At 42.2% G+C, this 14091-nt stretch overlaps 1 protein-coding gene across 3 annotated transcripts in view; it reads right to left on the bottom strand.

The window, feature by feature from the left end:
• Positions 1–14091, bottom strand: part of LOC133976118 (signal transducer and activator of transcription 5B-like) — a 55732-nt gene that overhangs the window by 14680 nt on the left and 26961 nt on the right. The window lies entirely within an intron of this gene.

The raw sequence follows: 14091 nt of genomic DNA, 5'->3' as shown, positions 1-14091 counted from the left end.
TCACACCCACCATCAGGGGTAATACAGGGTTCAGAATCTCTCCCAAGGAGACTTCGGCAGGAGGACTGAAGTTGGGAGGGATCGAACAACCAGTGTTGAAGATAGTTGACACCCCCCTACCTCCTCAGCCACATGCCCCTAGTGGCTCTGGCCCAGACTTAGTACCTCCCCAGGATGAGCCCTTTTGACTCAGAAAACATTTTTAACTAGGGCTACGTTGTAGCACTAACGGGCCCGAGCACAGGCAATTTCAAGTCTGTTGCGGTCGGGGAAGAGAGAACGTTCGATGACCAAGCGCTCGTCTCAGCGTTGCATGCATTTGCGCACTGCTGCGAGATAAACGCTTCACTTCCTGTAGCCAGCAGGTGGCGCTATGATTTTAAGTCATGGTGTCTTTGTTGATGTCATCAGGTCGCGCTTCTTGTCTTACATGTGTAGTTTGAACTCGATTGGACCAAATATGTCCAAGATACAGAAGCTTGTGTTTTGATGGCGTTTACTCACATTTTGACGCCTCGTCATGGTCACACGGTGTGGCGAAAAATTGATCTTTCAATAACTTTAGATCTCCATCTTGTTGTGATGACACTCGTCTAAATTTTCAGTGGATCTGATGAAAGCTCTCCAAGAAGTACTTGAAAATAAAAAACATGGAATATGGTCCAAATCGAAAATGGCGGGGTTCCTGTTGCGTTTTTCAAATTGCTCCGAGCGCGTTTTTTGTGCATCTGGTGATGATACACAGCTGTCTTCAATTTCGTGAGGATCAGTGAATTCTAAATGAGGTGTTTCTCCATAAATGAGGGGAAGCTCCGTTGGTGGCGCTGTTGAGCCATTTTGCCATGCCCATTCTTTAAAACCATCTGAATATCTTCAAGGGAGGGGGGCTGATGATACACACAAGTAGTTTGAGGGAGATGGACCCATGAACACGGAAGTTAAAGCGTTTTCGTGTGTCATGGCGAGCTGATGTGACGCCCCGCCACAGTCAGACAATGAGACGAAAAGTTGTTTCTTTGATAACTTTAGATCTCCATCTTGTTGTGATGACACTCGTCTAAATTTTCAGTTGATGTGATGAAAGCTGTACGAGAAGTATATCAAAGTAAAAGATTATGGAATATGACCAAAATGGCCACGAAATCGAAAATGGAGTGCTTCCTGCTGCGAGCGCGTTTTTTGTGCATCTGGTGATGATACACAACTGTCTTCAATTTCGTGCTGATCAGTGAATGCTAAATGAGGTGTATCTCCGTAAATGAGGGAAAGCACCGTTGGTGGCGCTGTTGAGCCATTTTGCCACACCCATTTCCAAATACCCCAGAATACATAAATTTTCACGAGGCCCATAATCTGCCCTATAGATGTTGAATGCATTCTGTAGTGAGAACACATTCAAGCACATGTCCTACACCTCCATGAGAGGGGGGAGGGGTGAGAAGGCGGAGGGATGAGAGTGGTGAAAGGGGGTGGGGTAAGATGGGGGCTGGGTGAGAGGGGGGCGGGGCCTTCAAAACAGGTTGATCTGAGGAGGTCTGTTTTAGACAGAGTAAAAAGGTGCTGTTTTAAATTATCCTTGGGGTATTTTTACCAAAATATTTTACAGACATTTCATTAAGACCCCAAGGAACCATATCAACTGTGGTGAAATGGAAATAATATGTCCCCTTTAAAGCGAATATGTCCCCTTTAAGCGTTTTCGTGTGTCATGGTAAGCTGATTTGACGCCCCGCCACAGTCAGACGGTGTGTCGAAAAGTTGTTTCTTTGATAACTTTAGATCTCCATCTTGTTGTGATGCCACCCGTCTAAATTTTAATGTGATGAAAGCTCTCCGACAAATAAATCAAAGCGCACGATGTACAAAAACAAGACATTTCCTGATGCCACCAGGAGGCGCTTTCCTTTTAAGTCATGATTTCTAGGTAGATGTCTTCCGGTCGCGACTCTTGTCTTATATGTGTAGTTTGGAGTCGATTGGACAAAATATGTCTAAGTTACAGAAGCTCGTTATATTGGTGTTTAGTCGAACTTTGAGACCTCACCACGGTCACACGGTATGATGAAAAGTTTAAATCTTGATAACTTTAGATCTTCATCTTGTTTTGTAGAGTCTCATCTAATTTTTAAGTTGATCTGATTAAAGCTCTCCGAGTAGTACATAAAAACATAACACGTCTTAAAAACAAGACATTTCCTGTTGCCACCAGGGGGCGCTGTGATTGTAAGTCACAATTTCTGCACCGATGTCTTCTGGTCGCGACTCTTGTCGTATGTGTCTAGTTTGGACTCAATTGGACAAAATATGTCTGAAATATGGAAGCTTGTGTTTTGATGGCGTTTCATCAAACTTTAACGCCACACCACGGTCAGACGGTTTTGCTAAAACGTAATCCTTCAATAACTTTCCAATTTGTTGTGATGATGATCGTCTAAATTTGAAAGTGATCTGATGAAAGCTGTACGACAAGTACATTAAAGAAAAAATGTGGAATATGACCAAAATGGCCACTAAAGTCAAACTGCCGGGCTTCCTGTTGCGTTATTCATAATGCACTGATGGACTTTTCTGTGCATCTTGTCATGATACACAATAGTCTATGTTTTTTTTGAGGATCGGTGAATGCTAAATGAGGGGCTTTTCCGTAGGTGGCGCTCTTGAGCCATTTTGCCACGCCCTTTTCAAAATACTCCAGAATACGTAATTTTACGCCGCCTTCGAATTTGCTGCAAACTCCTACAACTTTTTGAGCACATTAAAGCCCTCAAAAAGCCAATGAGTTTAAACAGAGAAAAATAATAATAACTAGGGCTACGTTGTAGCACTAACGGGCCCGAGCACAGGCAATTTCAAGTCTGTTGCGGTCGGGGAAGAGAGAACGTTCGATGACCAAGCGCTCGTCTCCACATTGCCTGCGTTTGCCCTGTGCGGCAAGGAAGATCGCTCCACTTCTTCTGGCCAGCCGCTGGTGCTGAACTAGAGGTAAGTAACCTTCAAACTATCCAACATAACCTATTGCTTTATCTATCATCATATGCTTACATGCCTCAAGTTTTTGGTAATATGTAATTGTTATAAAAGTTACCGTTTATTTATCACGTCTAATGAACAGATTGAAGCAAGATAACTCCACAGTCTTGTTTTGGTTGTGACATTATTTTTTTTAATGAGTTACTATCAATACGCTACACGTGTACGTTTCATGTGATAGTAACTGTTTCACCAATATTCTGATACAGGATGGTATATCCGCCATTACTATTTTCACATCGTTTATTTAGTCTGTCATGGAGTTGTAGAGTGAATTAGACAGTAGTGATAAGATTATAATGTCCACACATCAGTGTTGTAAACACTTCTCCAATTAATTATATAATTATGTTTTCACACTGAGGGAAGTGGAGAGACTTGATGTGGACTGTTATCAACAGCTCTGTAGGAGATCATCACCTTGAATATTACAGATGAGGTAGAAAGACATTTTATCTATGTGTACAATGTTGTATTTCTTTGTCACGTTTTATCAAAAGCGATTTAAAGTATGTGCATTTAACCATTAGGATACAAACCCAGACCCTAGTACATCGGTTCTAGCTGAAATATGTAGTGCTTCATAAACAACACAAAACATTCATAACAGTACGCTTCTGCTCCTCATTAATGCAGCTCCTGATGTCCCCAGCAGCAACATGGTGGAGATCTGCAGCTTCATGCTGGTCAAATGGAAGACAACTGATTAAGATTAAAAGATTAAGATTAAAATCCATTTATTCATCCCAAACACATGCACAGACATGCAAAGGCACACTCATGCAGGTAGGGAAATTTAATCGCTGCTTTTTACCCATCTGGTGCAGGACACACAGAGCAGTGAGCGACCATGTACGGCGCTCGGGGGAGCAGATGTTGGGGGAGTGAGGTGCCTTGCTCATGGGCACTAGAGAGGGTAGGGAGCAGTGTCGGCGTTATGGGGGGGCATTCGCGGGCCACGCCCCCCCAACAGCCTTACTGTGCCCCCCCAAGTCATGCCCTGTGTTGTATTAATTAATTATTTTTATTATAGTAAAAGTCAGACGTTTTCCTTTATAAATAGGCTATATGTGTGTGTGATTGTTGATTGGTGTGTTTGAATTTTTTATTACAATTGCGTCACGGTTGAGTTGACAGCTGTAGTCAGAGCGGAAGTTGGGTCAGGGACGTTAAACACAAAATGGACATAAGAAAATGGTTGCATGGTGGGGCACCTTCTTCACGGCCTCATCCAACATCTAATGTCGGAGAAATAAATCCAAACACCTCTGAAGAGCTTTCGGCGAGGAGCCAAGAAGCCGGTGCACCTGTTCCTGCTGGTAATTTTAGCAGCGAAAGAAGGCTAACAGAAGCTAACGTGGTTAGCCATCCACAACCTGGCATAACATCAGACGAACTCGGGACTGAAAAACCCAAACAAATTGTTTTGCGGTCATACCCTGCCAGCATTTTTTGCGGTAGGAAACGCTCATTTGTAGCCACTTGGTTTCACAACAGAGACTGGCTGGAGTACAGTGCAAAGGCTGATGCAGCATTTTGTTTTTGCTGTCGGAATTTTATCACTACCACCACCCTGAAACTGGATGTTTTTGTGAGCGTTGGATACCGTAACTGGAAAAATGCCACGGAGAGAGACAGGGGTTTTCATAAACATGAAACGTCAAAGGAACATCTCTCTAGCTACACCATGTGGAAGGAGCGACAGAGACGTATCAATACCGGAAAGGAGATTTCGACACTTATCAACACAGACCAGCTACGAAAGAACAGGTACTACGTCTCATCTCTCGTGGATGTTGTCGGGTTTCTGGTAGAAAACCAGTTGCCTTTACGAGGAAAGCTAGATGCTTTTGGTGACATGTCTGAGGGGGGAAGTGGTCTTTTCCTGTCCTTATTGGACTACACAATTAAAAAGGACCCAGAATTGGCGGACATAGTGAAAACGATCCCTCGAAACGCCACATACACTTGTCACGACATGCAGAATGAACTTATAAATACACTTAGCAGTGTGGTGACTGAGGCTATAGTGGAAGAAGTATGCGACTCACATTACACATTGAAAGTGGACGGAACACGAGACCCCACGGGATGCGAAAATATATCTGTTGTCATTCGCTTTGTAAACAAGTCATTTGAAGTGACAGAGCGCCTGGTAACCATCGCGACTGCTGACGCAGGTGATGCACGAACATTGACAGACACAGTCTTAGCTGAGCTAAACAATGTTGGTTTGGACTCATCAAAGATTCTCAGCCAGGTGTATGATGGGGCTTCATTGATGTCAGGGAAGCACGGTGGCATGCAGAAGCTACTGCAACAGAAACTGGACCGTGAGATACCGTATGTCCACTGTCTGAACCATCAGCTACATTTGGTCGTAGTACATGCGATGTCAGCTGAGGCAGCTGTAGTGGACTTTTTTAATGTGTGTAGCACGTTGTACAAATTCTGCAAGAAGCCCACAATTGCTGTGCACTACAAGGGTGAGCGTCTTAAACGCCTTCTAGAACAGAGGTGGACAGGGCACCTTGCCACCGTGTCTGTAATTCTAAAATCCTTTGACGACATCACATCTCTTCTGACTGAGATCGACGCTGTGCGGGTTCATGGTGCACAGCTACGAATGGAGGCTGTGGGCCTGCTGCGAGAGATGACTGAGCCCAACTTTCCATTCATTGCAAACGTAGTGCACAGAGTGCTTGCCCTGCTTGACCCAGCAAACAAAATTCTACAAAGCGAGGATGTTGACTTATTGACAGGTTTGAGTGTTGTGGGTAGTTCAAAAGAATGTGTAGAGAAACTACGTTGTGATGAGGAGTTTGACAAGGTGTGGGACATGGCCAAGGCTGCCAGGGCATCGCTGATACAAACTGAAACCCTCAAACGGAAATGCACAACCAACACGAATATGGAAGGGTATGTGGTTGAGGGAACTACAGGACAGAGGAATGATGACAGGAAAACAGAACTCAAGAGACTGTACTACAGCATTGTCGATTCAGTTGTTGGAGAAATGGATCAGAGATTTAGTGAACGCAACACTCAACTGGCTAGGTCACTTGCTGCACTCGATCCAAACAGCAATACATTTCTAGATGCTGCAGTTGTTAAGCATATCATGGACCTGTCACAATCGCCTATAATTGAGGCAGAGTATGAAGTTGCAAAACAGGTTTTCAGGACGCAAAAAGAATTTACAGCCAATCGAGGAGGGGATTTGGACCACAAAGTACATTCTCTCACAGTACCACACAACTCTCGTGGCAATGCCCAGTGTACTGACTGCTTTCAAGCACGCATTAACTTTCGGTGCCTCCACAGCAATGTGCGAGAACTCATTCTCGACTCTACGAAACGTTTTTTCGGACCACAGACGCACAATGCTGCACAAACGAAAGGCCCAGTTGGTTCAGCTGGCGTTTGAAAAAGACCTTACGAGAAAATGTACAACTGAGTGGAAAGACACTGTCTTGAGGAGGTTCAGTGCCAACACTCGCCGCCTTCAACTCTTCTGATGGTATTGATAAAATACTGATGTTTGAGTGTAAATAGCTAGTTTATGTTCACGGGTCCGCCAATGTTTGCGGGCACGAGCGCGGGGGTTTGATTGGTGTTTTGTGTAAATACAGTATATTATAAGCAACCTGTTTGAGTGTTTTTCGTTTATATATTTATTTAGTTAATGTTTGGTAAGACCGATAACAAGGTTATCGGTCCAATTAGTGATTTTTCGTTTATGTTAACTTGTTGAGGCAGCGTGCAACGAACACAGCGGGTCGGGTCCGCCCTGTCCTTAAAATTTAATGCGTAGTAACTCTCCCCTTGGGTCTAAACCGGGCGATTTGTTACAACCTGAGGGACAGCCAGTAAGGCCACAGAATGCCAAACTAACTCTATGTTTGTTGTTATTTTTGGAATGTTGATTCTCTTTTATTTTTAATCAACTCTGTTCATTTTATTTTGTCCTTCTGCATGTTTATGTAATATGTATGTGTTGAATCAGCTTTGGCAATAGTGTTAAAAACATTCATGCTAATAAAGCTTCTTTGAATTGAAATGAGAACTTGCGTGTGCGCACGTTTTGTTTTGAGATCGGGGCGGGCGTGTTTGTGTATAGGCGCTATTAGAAACATGGCTGCATTGACTGTGATCATATATTTATTGATGCAATGGTGATAGTTGTACTGTAACATTACTTACTTAATTATTCGTAGGCTACTCAGTGTGTGGTTTCGCCGATGCGTGTGTGTTTGTGTGTGTGTGTGAGAGAGAGAGAGAGAGACTGTCTTACGTGCACTCATGTTTTGAGATTGGAGGTTAGTGTGTTTTGTGTGTTGGTCTGCGGAAAATTCGTTTTATGTCACTGTCAATTGAATGGGAATTTATGCCCCTCCGCTGTGAGCCTATGCCCCCCCATTAGATTGGTTCTGACGCCGACTCTGGTAGGGAGACTCTTGGATTTTTGGACAGATCAATCCAGGTTCGACTTTTGTTGTCTCTCCATGGAGTCGAACCAAAGACGAACCAGAGACCTTCTCTGCCCATAGTCCAAGTTTCTGCCACTCGACCACCGCCTCTCCTCATGCATCATCAAACTAGTAATCTACACATCACTCCATGCGTTGCTCCCTTAACTACAGATGGCCTGCGAATGTCATGGAGTTTTACAGTGAATTAGACAGTTTAGGTATGATTTTAATCTCCACACATCAGTGTTGTAAACAGTTCTCAAATTAATTATAGAATTATGTTTTCACACTGAGAGAAGTGGAAAGACTTGATTTGGACTGTTATCAATAGGTCTGTGGGAGATTATCACCTTGAATAGTACTGATGAGGTAGAAAGACATTTTATGTATTTGTACAATGTTGTATTTCTTTCAGCACTTTTATCAGAAGGGACTTAAAATATGTACATTTCACCATGAGGATATAAACCAAGACCACAGTACAACAGTTCTATCTGAAATCTGTTGTGCTTTATACACAACACAAAACATTCTTTAACAGTGCGTTTTTTCTCTTCATAGATGAAGAACTGCAGCACCTGATGTCCTCAGCAGCAACATGGTGGAGATCTGATTTGATACACTTTAGATAAGAACCCAGTGTTTTATATTTCTGCTTTGCCATAAGAGACAGAACATGGTCATCACAGCTGTGTCCTTCAGGCTCGTCTGTCCCTAATAAAATGATAGGAAACATGAAAGTGATCGTCATTATTGTAGAGGAAGAGTTACATATGAACAAAGTGTGTAATCTTATTTTCTGTGGATATTCAACTGTGTATTTGAATATGCTTTTGGATTAAAACGTGCACTACCATGACAATGAATGTTTTTAATGGAGCTATTTCACATTAAAAGTATTGCATTATAATTTAATACATTATGTATTATGTGCAATACTTTGATTGTTTTTAAGTAATGAAATCAGGTCTGTACCTGGAGTCAGTGTTCAGTCTGGTTGGATTCAAGTTGTGTGTCAAGTTGGACCTTCTAGAGGAACATGAAACCAATACACAGATATGTAAAGTCATACATGGGCCAGGTTAAGTAATTAACAGACTTTTAAATGGTAAAAATAAAATATTAGTTCAAAGTTAATCAGAGCATAATCATTTCAGATTAGGAAATAGGTAGTGCATATAAGCCCACAACTCTGTATGACACTGTCTGTTCTAGTAAAGTTACAAGGCTATGACTTACTCATATTTAACAAAAGAATTCAGTGAAGTCTGTCTGAGATTAACGATTTAAATACTGAAGGTGGGAGACACGGTTATTTTTCACTGTAACACGTGACAGGACATCAACACCGTGACTCTGAATAAAGAGCCTTAAAAGACGTAGTGCTCCTTTGAACAGCTGCTCTTACAATGTGTATCAAGTGCTAAATCTCCATTAGTATAATAGTAACAAAAATCACCCTTTACATAATTGAACATATATTTTCCATGTGAACCCCTTTAACACAGTTCAATTCAGGAGCAAAATATAATTTATACAGTATTTATTAGAGCTAGTATTAATAAACAGATCAAACAAATGCAGTACAACACATCACACGTGCACCAGCATGCAGTCTCAATGTCGCTACGGAATTGACTCTGCAAAGTCAGTCCACAGTGTCTCTTTTGCTTATCATCACAGTCAGTCAGTCAGTCAGAAGTGTCCGTTTAACTTACGTAGCAGTTGAGAGATGCTTCGTTGGAGCTAGCAGGAGCTAGCTCATAGCCAGTGCTGCTGTTGAGAGCGGCAGAGTTCACACAGGAAAAGACACGACGGACGGGGGAAAAAAGCTTTGAGAGCGTCCCACACTCTAACCTGCTGAGCGAACAACGTCCACAGTGACTCCGCCGCCGTCCTCTCATCCAGACTCGCCAACCGTTCTCCGGTTCTTCGTGATACACAGCTCCGCAGCTTGTGACGACGTAACTTTTTTCAGTCTCATGAGGCGTTCACTTGCAGCTGTGTTAAATGCAGCTTCGTTTGTCATGGCGAGTTGAAGAAGTCTGCTGCAAAGCTATGAATAATCCGCATGATGAAAACTCACAGCAATGTTATGCCTACATTATCAATATATTGAGACCCATGTGACACAGTTTGACATGGTTTAGCAAAGTGAATGAGGAGAAATACATCCAAGTGTGAGACGTAACAAACTGAAAGCGGTCTCATGCTGCGTTCATGGTAACTCTGTTAAAATGGGTTTCATTGGTCATGGTGAGCTGATGAACTTTGATGCCACGCCATTAACAATCCGCATGATGAAAAGTCACAGTAATGTTATGCCTACATTATCAATATCTTGAGACCAATTTGACACAGTTTGACATGGTTTAGTAAAGTGGCTGGAGGGAAATACATCAAAGAGTAAGATGACCAAAACAAGACATTTCCTGATGCCACCAGGGGGCGCTTTCCTTTTAAGTCATGATTTCTAGGTAGATGTCTTTCGGTCGCGACTCTTGTCTTATATGTGTAGTTTGGAGTCGATTGGACAAAATATGTCTAAGTTACAGAAGCTCGCTTATATTGGCGTTTAGTCGAACTTTGAGACCTCACCACGGTCACACGGTATGATGAAAAGTTTAAATATTGATAACTTTAGATCTTCATCTTGTTTTGCAGAGTCTCATCTAATTTTTAAGTTGATCTGATGAAAGCTGTCTGAGTAGTACATAAAAACATAACACGTACCAAAAACAAGACATTTCCTGTTGCCACCAGGGGGCGCTGTGATTGTAAGTCACAATTTCTGCACCGATGTCTTCTGGTGGCGACTCTTGTCGTATGTGTCTAGTTTGGACTCAATTGGACAAAATATGTCTGAAATATGGAAGCTTGTGTTTTGATGGCGTTTCATCAAACTTTAACGCCACACCACGGTCAGACGGTTTTGCTAAAACGTAATCCTTCAATAACTTTAGATCTCCAATTTGTTGTGATGACGATCGTCTAAATTTGAAGTTGATCTGATGAAAGCTGTACGACAAGTACATCAAAGAAAAAATATGGAATATGACCAAAATGGCCACTAAAGTTAAACTGGCGGGCTTCCTGTTGCGTTATTCATAATGCACTGATGGACTTTTTTGTGCATCTACTCATGATACACAATAGTCTTTGTTTTTTTTGAGGATCGGTGAATGCTAAATGAGGGGCTTTTCCGTAGGTGGCGCTCTTGAGCCATTTTGCCACACCCTTTTCAAAATACTCCAGAATACGAAATTTTTCGCCGCCTTCGAATTTACTGCAAACTCCTACAACTTTTTGAGCACATTAAAGCCGTCAAAAAGCCAATTCATTTAAGCTAAGAAAAATAATAATAACTAGGGCTACGTTGTAGCACTAACGGGCCCGAGCACAGGCAATTTCAAGTCTGTTGCGGTCGGGGAAGAGAGAACGTTCGATGACCAAGCGCTCGTCTCAGCGTTGCATGCATTTGCGCACTGCTGCAAGATAAACGCTTCACTTCCTGTAGCCAGCAGGTGGCGCTATGATTTTAAGTCATGGTGTCTTTGTTGATGTCATCAGGTCGCGCTTCTTGTCTTACATGTGTAGTTTGAACTCGATTGGACCAAATATGTCCAAGATACAGAAGCTTGTGTTTTGATGGTGTTTAGTCACATTTTGACGCCTCGCCACGGTCACACGGTGTGGCGAAAAATTGATCTTTCAATAACTTTAGATCTCCATCTTGTTGTGATGACACTCGTCTAAATTTTCAGTTGATCTGATGAAAGCTCTCCAAGAAGTACTTGTAAATAAAAAACATGGAATATGGTCCAAATCGAAAATGGCGGGGTTCCTGTTGCGTTTTTCCAATTGCTCCGAGCGCGTTTTTTGTGCATCTGGTGATGATACACAACTGTCTTCAATTTCGTGAGGATCAGTGAATTCTAAATGAGGTGTTTCTCCATAAATGAGGGGAAGCTCCGTTGGTGGCGCTGTTGAGCCATTTTGCCACGCCCATTCTTTAAAACCATCTGAATATCTTCAAGGGAGGGGGGCTGATGATACACACATGTAGTTTGAGGGAGATGGACCCATGAACACGGAAGTTAAAGCGTTTTCGTGTGTCATGGCGAGCTGATGTGACGCCCCGCCACAGTCAGACAGTGTGACGAAAAGTTGTTTCTTTGATAACTTTAGATCTCCATCTTGTTGTAATGACACTCGTCTAAATTTTCAGTTGATGTGATGAAAGCTGTACGAGAAGTATATCAAAGTAAAAGATTATGGAATATGACCAAAATGGCCACGAAATCGAAAATGGCGTGCTTCCTGTTGCGTTTTTCATATTGCTCCGGCGCGTTTTTTGTGCATCTGGTGATGATACACAACTGTCTTCAATTTCGTGCGGATCAGTGAATGCTAAATGAGGTGTTTCTCCGTTAATGAGGGAAAGCACCGTTGGTGGCGCTGTTGAGCCATTTTGCCACACCCATTTCCAAATACCCCAGAATACGTAAATTTTCACGAGGCCCATAATCTGCCCTATAGATGTTGAATGCATTCTGTAGTGAGAACACATTCAAGCACATGTCCTACACCTCCATGAGAGGGGGGAGGGGTGAGAAGGGGGAGGGATGAGAGGGGTGAAAGGGGGTGGGGTAAGATGGGGGCGGGGTGAGAGGGGGGCGGGGCCTTCAAAACAGGTTGATCTGAGGAGGTCTGTTTTAGACAGAGTAAAAAGGTGCTATTTTAAATTATCCTTGGGGTATTTTTACCAAAATATTTTACAGACATTTCATTAAGACCCCAAGGAACCATATCAACTGTGGTGAAATGGAAATAATATGTCCCCTTTAAAGCGAATTTGTCTCCTTTAAGCGTTTTCGTGTGTCATGGTGAGCTGATTTGACGCCCCGCCACAGTCAGACGGTGTGTCGAAAAGTTGTTTCTTTGATAACTTTAGATCTCCATCTTGTTGTGATGCCACCCGTCTAAATTTTAAATTGATGTGATGAAAGCTCTCCGACAAATAAATCAAAGCGCACGATGTACAAAAACAAGACATTTCCTGATGCCACCAGGGGGCGCTTTCCTTTTAAGTCATGATTTCTAGGTAGATGTCTTCCGGTCTCGACTCTTGTCTTATATGTGTAGTTTGGAGTCGATTGGACAAAATATGTCTAAGTTACAGAAGCTCGCTTATATTGGCGTTTAGTCGAACTTTGAGACCTCACCACGGTCACACGGTATGATGAAAAGTTTAAATATTGATAACTTTAGATCTTCATCTTGTTTTGTAGAGTGTCATCTAATTTTTAAGTTGATCTGATGAAAGCTCTCCGAGTAGTACATAAAAACATAACCCGTCTTAAAAACAAGACATTTCCTGTTGCCACCAGGGGGCGCTGTGATTCTAAGTCACAATTTCTGCAGTGATGTCTTCTGGTCGCGACTCTTGTCGTATGTGTCTAGTTTGGACTCAATTGGACAAACTATGTCTGAAATATGGAACCTTGTGTTTTGATGGCGTTTCATCAAACTTTAACGCCACACCACGGTCAGACGGTTTTGCTAAAACGTAATCCTTCAATAACTTTAGATCTCCAATTTGTTGTGATGACGATCATCTAAATTTGAAGTTGATCTGATGAAAGCTGTACGACAAGTACATCGAAGAAAAAATATGGACGATGACCAAAATGTCCACTAAAGTCAAACTGGCGGGCTTCCTGTTGCGTTATTCATAATGCACTGATGGACTTTTTTGTGCATCTAGTCATGATACACAATAGTCTATGTTTTTTTTGAGGATCGGTGAATGCTAAATGAGGGGCTTTTCCGTAGGTGGCGCTCTTGAGACATTTTGCCACGCCCTTTTCAAAATACTCCAGAATACGTAAATTTAAGCCACCTTCGAATTTGCTGCAAACTCCTACAACTTTTTGAGCACATTAAAGCCCTCAAAACAGGTTGATCTGAGGAGGTCTGTTTTAGACAGAGTAAAAAGGTGCTTTTTTAAATTATCCTTGGGGTATTTTTACCAAAATATTTTACAGACATTTCATTAAGACCCCAAGGAACCATATCAACTGTGGTGAAATGGAAATAATATGTCCCCTTTAAAGCGAATATGTCCCCTTTAAGCGTTTTCGTGTGTCATGGTGAGCTGATTTGACGCCCCGCCACAGTCAGAGGGTGTGTCGAAAAGTTGTTTCTTTGATAACTTTAGATCTCCATCTTGTTGTGATGCCACCCGTCTAAATTTTAAATTGATGTGATGAAAGCTCTCCGACAAATAAATCAAAGCGCACGATGTACAAAAACAAGACATTTCCTGATGCCACCAGGGGGCGCTTTCCTTTTAAGTCATGATTTCTAGGTAGATGTCTTCCGGTCGCGACTCTTGTCTTATATGTGTAGTTTGTAGTCGATTGGACAAAATATGTCTAAGTTACAGAAGCTCGCTTATATTGGCGTTTAGTCGAACTTTGAGACCTCACCACGGTCACACGGTATGATGAAAAGTTTAAATATTGATAACTTTAGATCTTCATCTTGTTTTGTAGAGTCTCATCTAATTTTTAAGTTGATCTGATGA

The sequence above is a fragment of the Platichthys flesus genome, chromosome 20, assembly GCF_949316205.1.
Source record: "Platichthys flesus chromosome 20, fPlaFle2.1, whole genome shotgun sequence".
NCBI classification, from domain to species: domain Eukaryota; kingdom Metazoa; phylum Chordata; class Actinopteri; order Pleuronectiformes; family Pleuronectidae; genus Platichthys; species Platichthys flesus.
This window is presented reverse-complemented; position numbering and strand designations above follow the sequence as displayed.